Source organism: Camelus bactrianus, chromosome 4, assembly GCF_048773025.1.
Source record: "Camelus bactrianus isolate YW-2024 breed Bactrian camel chromosome 4, ASM4877302v1, whole genome shotgun sequence".
NCBI classification, from domain to species: Eukaryota; Metazoa; Chordata; class Mammalia; order Artiodactyla; family Camelidae; genus Camelus; species Camelus bactrianus.
In genome coordinates, this window is record NC_133542.1 from 72,759,659 (window position 1) to 72,768,261 (window position 8,603).

General features: G+C 51.6%; 1 non-coding gene across 1 annotated transcript; it reads right to left on the minus strand.

The window, feature by feature from the left end:
- Positions 1-2,713: 2,713 nt before the first annotated feature.
- Positions 2,714-2,786, minus strand: TRNAD-GUC (transfer RNA aspartic acid (anticodon GUC)). The gene has a single exon. It is a non-coding gene; the product is annotated as a tRNA-Asp (tRNA).
- Positions 2,787-8,603: the final 5,817 nt, after the last annotated feature.

Sequence of the window (8,603 nt, forward strand, 5' to 3'; positions counted from 1 at the left end):
CACTGGCATTTACCAAAGACTCCACTGGCCGCTATGCAGATGGCTGGAGTTCTTTCTGTTAGTAGCTCCCTCCTCTCTGGTCATCGGCCCCGTGAATCCCAGCTGCCTTGGCCTCCACAAGGGCCATCTGCCTTCTTAGCTCAGTAAGATCACTGGACTCTTTGTCTCCCCTCTCCATTCTGCAGTTTGGGAATTATCTCCAGGCAGAAAGCTAGGCAGCAGCAGGGCTCCCCTTGTCTGTCTCTCTCTTTTCACAGTTCTGTGCTGCCTGCTGCTGAATGTCTAAAAATGTGCCTGTGTTTTGTCCATTGTTTACAGTGGGAGTATAATTCCAGGGCATCTTACTCCTTCATAGACAGAAGTGGAAGTTGATTTTTTTTTTCAATGTAACAATAATATCATCCAAATACCCCTAGGCCACCCGGGCCTGGGGTCACACTTAGTATCTCATTATCCTAAGTCACTCAGTTTCTCATTCCTGTTGAACCAACACCCACCCACAATGGCTCCTATTTCACTCAGCATAAAATCCAGAGTCCCTACTATACCTGGCACCAACTACCAGACATGGAAGTGAGGCCACGTGGGAACCTCCAGACCAGGCAAGCCGTAAGATGACAGCAGCGACCTAAATGATCCCACACAAGGCCAGCAGAAGAACCACCCAGACGGACAACCTATAGCCTCATGAGAATGAATCAGTAAGGTTTCGCTTTATTACACTAAGTCTGCATTAGTTATTATGCTGCAAAAGATAGTTGGTACACTGACTATTCCTTCTTGATCTGGCTCCCTCTCACCTCCCTTCACGCTCCCTCTCCCTCTGCTTCAGCCCCAGGAGCAGAGCTCTGCCTGGAACTTCCTCCCACAGGTAGCCACAAGGCTCAATCTAGAGCCCCCACCTGGCCCTTACTACACACTTCGCCCTGCCTCTCTTTGTCACATATCACCAGCTGTCATTCTATGCCTTGCTTTGCTTTGTGTGTCTAACAGTTTTTATTGGGCGCTGGGCATTGTTAAATGTCTCTTCCGCTAGACAGGAAGCTCCATGTGGGCAGACACTAGGTCTATTTTGTTCACAGCTGTGTCCCAGGTGCCAAAACCATGCCTGGTCTATAACAGGTGCTCACGACGTATTGGTTGAGTGAATGAATACCTACCCAGTCTTTACTAGCTCAGAAGCCACATCCAAGGAACTACAGGAACATGTACTCCCCTTTCCCCTCCCCCTCACTTCAGGGTTTTCCTTGATCTAGAAGCCCAAGGAGCAGTGCCTAAGTGCTCAGGAGCCATTCCACCCCAGCCCTCCTGCCACAGCCCAGGACCTGCCTTCATTCACCTTCTTGTCCCTTGTGTCACTGCCTGTGCCATTGACATGATGCTGCCCCAGCTCTCAAGACCACTGACCCCAGCTCCACTGAGTAGTAGGGAGGAAACCACCCCTTTAGGGGATCTGTACTAGGGTTGTTGAACACCGACAAGTTAGAGCTCTTACTTTTTCATATACACAGCCCCCTTCCACCTGAGCATGCAGGTGTGGCCAAACGGTCTGAGCTGGCAATAGTTTCAGTCAACAACCCCCAGCTGCCACTAGACTCACCTCATACTCCATCAGATCCTATTGCAGGGGTTAGCTCATCCAGACTAACTGCCTCTCAGGGTAGAGTCTGTCCTTGGGAGACCCTAGATCTCCCCACTCCTGGCTATAAGGCTTTTGTGGAGTTGCTCCCAGACCATTACAGAAGGCTGCATATGTCTGGATCAGGTCACTCCCAACATTGGAGATCTTTATCTGGGCATGTTGCTAGCTCAACTCAATCAGGAAAGGCAAATAGATACTGGGGGATAGATGGGACTGTCAGTGTCACACAACGTTGTTTACCTGGGCTCAGCCAGAGTGTCCTCATAGAGTAATATTGAAAATTATAGAAACTTTGGGGAACAGAAAAAAATCATTTCTGAATCCAACATGTTAACCAAAACGTTTTGGTTAATATTTTTATGTTTTTCCAGCTAGTCATTTTTGCAAATGCACATTTGTTTTCATGCATATAACGTAGTTTATGTTGCATTCCTGCACATTTATTTCATTTTTTTCCATTTAACATAATAGCATAATTAACTTTCCATGTTGTTGATAGGCTTCATAACAAATAAATCGTATACTTAAAATGGATGACTCTTGCGTGAGATATAAATTGCATCTCAATAAAGCGGTTAAAAATAAATTTAAAAAAAATTTTATTGAAGTGTAGTCAGTTTACAATGTTAGTTTCAGGTGGACAGAAAAACAATTCAGTCATACATATATATTTTTTTCAGATTCTTTTCCATTAAAACTCAAAAACACATTTTTTTAATTAAATTCTTTTGGGGTGAGTAATTAGGTTTATTTATTTATTTAGTGGAGGTACGAGGGATTGAACCCAGGACCTCGTGCATGCTAAACACACACTCAACCACTGAGTTATACCCTCGCCCACAAAAATACATTTTTTAAGAGAAGGGGCTGGGGGAAGATGGGCAATGTAAAGGAAAGGAATTGGGAAGAGCACAGGCTAGGAATGCACAGGGCTGGAGTAAGTCTATGGGGAGGACAGAGAAGGCACTTGGCCAGAGTAGAACATCGGATCCTCACAAGACAGCTGTGTGCAAGCTGGTGGGATAGTGGGGCAGTGTGGGTAATTAGGTTTATTTATTTATTTTTTAAAAATGGAGGTTCTGGGGCTTGAACCCAGGACCTCGTGCTTGACAAGCACGCACTCTACCACTGAGCTACACCCTCCCTCCCTCTCCCTGCAGGATGGGATCTTAATGGGCCCTTCTTCCCGGAATATTGGAGGCCCCCCTGTGGCACACAGCGGGCCTGGAGCCTGGTCTCAGTCACTGCTCCGCATAGAGAGAACATCACAGAATCTGGTCAAGGGAAATAAAACTTGCCCTTAGTGTGTGCCCTGGGTGGACAGTTCAGAAGACCCTTTCTTCTCCTTTATGCTGTGGGCGCCTCACAACCATCATAGTGAAGGAAGCAAGGGGGAGACGAGCCCCCATCTTATAGGGCAGGCTGCGCGGACCTGCGTTCCAATCTTGCCTCTGCCCCTTCCTAACTGGTGGCCTAGGGTGACTTCAGAATTTCTAACTGGCCTCAGCGTCCTCAGCTATAAAACCAGGCTGTCAATAGTGCCCACCCTGCAGGGGCACATTTTTATGCAGCAACTGCGGGTGTCAGGGCTCCTGGCTCCCACCGACAGTGTCTCAGCCTGTGCAGCATGCTTGCAGGGAGCAGGTGCTTCTGTGGTGTGAGTTTGGCCCGTGTGACAATTCGATTTTTTGTTATAAAGTCACAGCTTGGCAACTGGGTGTATTTTGTTTATCGGTAGCTGCTGCCTCTGACCTGATGCACCTGGTCGTTTGCAGGGCCACTTTCTCGGCCTTTGAGGTGGAGGACCACATCCTCCAGCCTTCCCTAAATGCCCAGCCCGGGATGTTCCTGAGATGGCTTCCATTTACTTGCATGCGGCAGGCCCCCTGGGAGCAGCGACCAGTGACCATGTCCCCTGTGCCCACTACTGTATCCCCTGGCACCCAGCACAGGGCTCAGCAGATAAGAGGCTCTCAAGGAAACTGTAATAAATGAATGGTGGGATTCTCTTAACCCATCTTGGTTATCATTTTATTACTTTATTACTGTTTCTAAATCCCCCCCCCACACACTCCTTTCTCCAGTTGGCTGGGCGATGGGAGGTTTCTCATGTCTGGGGGAATTTTAAGAAATCAGGAGCTAGGAGGCTGGGCTCAGCAGAATATACCGAGCAAGGACCCCAGGCCCTCTCACCTTCTGGGTCTGGGGAGCTGAGGAGGGATCCAAGCCACCAGCCAGACAGGCCCACCTTCCAGGCCCCTCCTGCCTCCCTGGAAGATGCAAAACATTCCTGTCCAAAGGCAGAAGATGGAGTTGGTTTTTGTTGAAGTAAAATCTACACACACAAACACACACACACACACACACACACACACACGCATACACACATGTGTACACACACACAGAGTAAAGTGTATAAATCTTAGGTGGACAGCTTGATAAATTTTCCCTTGCATATCCACCTGCGTGGCCACCACCCAGATGAAGATGTGGGACATTTCCAGTGCACCAGAAGGCTCCCTGGTGCCATGGTGACTCTGGTGGAAATTATAGGGTTAAAAAAAGAAAAAGTGAGTGCTTTCCTTCTTTGAAAAAATGTATGGGGGCATGTTGGGCAAATAAAGCTTCAAGCCACCTGGGCTGCCCCCATCACGGTGCTGATGGCAGGGGCCAGAGAGGGCATCTTGCTTGTCTGATAAGAGCTCTGTGCTGTGACTGGTTCCTACCCTGCGGGATTCCACCAATGAGTGAACGGATGAAGGAGGCTGCACCTGCCGCTGACTCTCGATCCCAGCTGATTTCTGCTAAGACATTCAGTCTCACGTGGGCGATGCGCCCAGCCCCGAGCTGGGGTCGGGGCAGGCAGGGCGGGGGCGGGCACAGCCTCCTCGCTCAAGAGGCTGCCTCCAGGGCCCAGGTCCAAGAGCACCCTCTTTCCATTTCCAGCACTCCAGTGCCCGAACAGAGGGAGAAGGGGCAGCCCTTAGGAGCTGCCAGCAGGCCAGGCTACCTGGAGAGGAGGCTGGAGTCTTAAAGGGCAACGGTGGAGTTGAAGTCGTGTCACCTCCTGACCCAAAACTTGCACTGCCCACCCGAAAGCTGGCATCAGGCCCCCTTCCCCAGCCAGCAGCCTGGCCTCCTGTTTCTCCCATTCCCCATGGCCTGGCCAGACCCCACCTCTCAAAGCCCTTTGCAGGCTGTCCTTTCCCACTTCCACGCCTTTGCTCGCTTGAACTGCCCCCACCCCAACTCCCTTCTTGAAAGCGAAGAGCACACGGAGTCCGGCCTTTGCTGGCCCAAACAGCCCACCCAGTGGGGCCGCTGTCTGCTTCACCTGGATGCAGAGTGCTGGGGGGCTGCAGGGAGGAGGCAGCAGGGCCCTGGCAGCGGCCAGCCAGGCGCAGGGCTGATCTGCACGCCTCTCAGGCTGGGGAAAGGGCTCGCCTGGGGTCAGTGCAATCGATATCTCATCTGCAGCTCTCCTAGCGGAAGTGATGGCTATTGGAACATGGTAATGGGTGTTGTCTAGTGGAAGAGACTAATCTTCCCAGCTGTGGTGGGCTCCGCAGGTGGCCTGCGCTGCTTGCTGCTGCCGCTGGGGCTGCCCAGGCACTTTTAAAGCCACAGCAGCCTCACTGCATGCTGGTGTCTGTCCTGGTTTCCCAGCAGCTTCCCGGCACACAGCCTCGGAGGTGACCCTGACCCCTTTCTGAGCACAGATGGGGACACTGAAGCCAGTGATTCACCCAAGATCACTCACTCACCTGAGGCCCAGAAATAAATTCTGGTCTCCAGATTCCTCAGCCAGTACTACATAGCATGCTGGCCATGGCCAACCATGGCCAAGGCCATGGTCATACGTGGCTTGGCCCTTATGTATATCAGGGTTTTCCAGTGTCTGACTCAATGCATCTTGAAAAAATAAAAACCTAGAATTCAAACGCTATCCATGTAGGCTGGAGTCCCTACCACACCCTAATGTCTCACACTCCATCGGCTTCACTCATTTCGTCCCGCCTGACATTGGATCAGCAAAAGTGAGGTCTCGGCCAAGTCGGGGTAAGGAGGAAGAGGATCAGCCTCCTCCCCGGAGGAGAGAAGCCACTGCCGGAGCTTCCTTATCTGGCTCCCAGGCCTTGGAGGCTTGACAGACTGAGCCCCTGGTGGCAAAGTCTGCGTCTGTTTTGCCCACTGCTGTGGGCGATGTTCAGTGCATATGCTCTGAAAGTATTAACCGACCAGCTGCTCTCTGCCAGGCCCTGGACCACATCAGCCCAGCTAACACAAAGCGCTTTATCTTGATGGCTTCGGGTGCACCTCCGGGAACTTGGCAGCAAGTACTGACTCTCCAGTGATGGAATCCCAGACACCTGTTGCCCCAAGCAGCTTGACGTCATGGGAAGTTGTTGAACTGACTCTGCCACTAACTTGCTATGTGACCTCAGGCAGGTCCCTTAACCGGTTGGAGCCTTTGTTCCCCCAAGTCTGAAACAAAGAGCTTGGATTTCATGACCTCTAGGTTCCCTTCCTTTTCGCATGTCCTTCCAGGAGCTTGTGAGGCTGACAGCCCGTCCAGCGGTCTCCTTGCGAAGCGCCAGGGTCCCAGCTGGCAACATCCAGGGGAGCGCAGTGAGGACGGGTCAGGGTTTAGACACGTTCCCCCCACTTGTCTGCGTCCTGGACGAGCTCAGGCAGGCCAGTGAGAAAGGACTCTGGGCTGATTTCCTTTGTGACTTTTGAAATGCTGGAGCTGTGTTTGCCACTGGGGGTGAGATGATTCTTTTTTCTTTTCTTCTTTTCTTTTAATCTTTTTTTAAATGGAAGTACTAGGCATTGAACCCAGCTCCTCGTGCACTAAGCATGCGCTCTACCACTGAGCTATTACCCTTGCCCTGGGATGTTTCTTGATAAACAGGCAGATTCCTGACTTGGGCCCTTCCGAGTCTGGAGCCCGGAGAGCCACCTGTTTAACAAGCTACCTGGGTGATTCTGATGCTTGCTGAAATTTGAAAACTGTAGGCCTGGAGAGATGGAGACCGATTGCATCCACCAAAGGGGAGGCCTGATAAATGGGCTCTGTGATGGTTCTTCATTACCTGTCTCACCTCCATAGGCTCTGGGAGGGGCTGAGTACCTGCGTGTTCAACCAAGGCTGTGCAGATGCAGTCACACGGGCCGTGTTCCCCAGCCTCCCTGAGGGAGATGGTCAGAGCTGCCAGGGCCGCAGAGGGCTCCCTGCTGAGCCACAGTAAGAACCGGGAGCACAGTGGTTGCAAATTCCAGTTCCAACTCAGGCCAACCTGGATTTGGAGCTGATCACCTCATCTCTCTGAGTCTCAGTTTCCTCATCTATAAAATGGGCCCAATGATAGTACTTACCTTATGAGGCTGGCCTGAGGCATAAATCATTCACATAAAGAGCTCACAACAGGGCAGGCCCCTGGTAACCGTTCAACAAATGAGAGCTGTTGTTCTGTTACTATTAATTATCACAACTCCACTGGCACCCCACACGCTACTGCCTCCCCTGACCCCTCCCCCGCACCCTGACCCTGGGGTGGGTGCAGGCACCAATTGTGACTAATTGTGACATTAGCCACCCCCACTGGGGCTCCCAGGGACCCAGCCGGCCACTCAGTTAAGATGGTAATGAAGCGACTGTAAAACAGGAGGCCTTCCCATCTGGGACCCCAGCTGACCCGACTCCTGCCCGAGGTTTGAGAAATCACCGTGTAGACTCCAAACCCCCCAACCCGGCTGTTTACGCCTGGGGTAATCATTTATTTATGTCCATGTTACACAGGCCGGGGTCGGCTCCCACCTCCCATCCGTCTTCATGGTCTCCCCTGGGCCTCACCCGGCCCCTTGTTCATGAAGACAGATGCTCTGCCATGGCTCTGTCCGAGGCAGCCCCCAGCGGTTCGGCACCACTCAGAGGATGGTGTAGGAGGGTGATGAGACAGAGGGAGGGTTACAGGGACCTCTCCCCTTTCTCAGGGTGGGAGTGGCCTAAGAGCGACCCTCTACAGATGTGGAAGAGATTGTGAAGCCCTAGAAAAACTTTGAAATAAAACACCAACAGGCGCCAGGCCCGGCTGCTGTTTCCCCTCTCTGGGTGACACCCCCTTGGGGAACAGGGCCATTTATTTCATTAGACAATTATTTACTGCACATGTCCCAGGTGCTCGGCACTGCCTAGTTGCTGACAACACAGGTGAAGAAGACAAGCTCCCCGGTGTACTAGAGGGACATTGCAAGGAGTAAACGGGATAGGAGGTGGTGGGGGAGGTTGCACAGGGGAGTCAGGGTGGCCTCTGAGAATGGTGAGCAGGAACCGGCCATGTGAGAAGTGCAGGGAAAGGCATTCCAGGCAGAGGGAACAGTATGTGTTCAAAGATCTGAGATTCAAAACTATGAACAACTATATGGCAACCAACTGGACAACCAGAAGAAATGGATAAGTTTCTAGAAACACACGGTTCACCAAAACTGAGTCAAGAACAAATAGATCATTTGAACAGACTGATCACTAGAAGTGAAATAGCATCAGTAAGTTTTTAAAAACCTCCCTGCAAACAAAAGTCCCGGACCAGATAGCTTCCCTGAGGAAGTCTACCAAACTTACAAACAAGAATTTATACTGATCCTACTCAAACTCTTCCAAAAGACTGAAGAGAAGGGAACACTCCCAAGGACCTGAGGTTCAAGCAACCGAAAGGGTCGAGTGGGCTCAGGAAAGAGAGAGAATGAGGGCCTGGGGAGGGGGGCGCGGCTAGGTCACCCAGCACCTCATGAGGCCTTGGGTTTGTTCTAAGAGCAGCCAGAACATATGAGGGCTCATGTGGTTAAGAAGAGCCAGGTCAAGAGGCAGCTGGGACACCCCTAAACCCAGGGGAGTCCTGCTTTCAGAGATCCAGGCCCCTGAGCCCCACCCTCTGTGCCCTCCTGTGCCCAGGGCTCA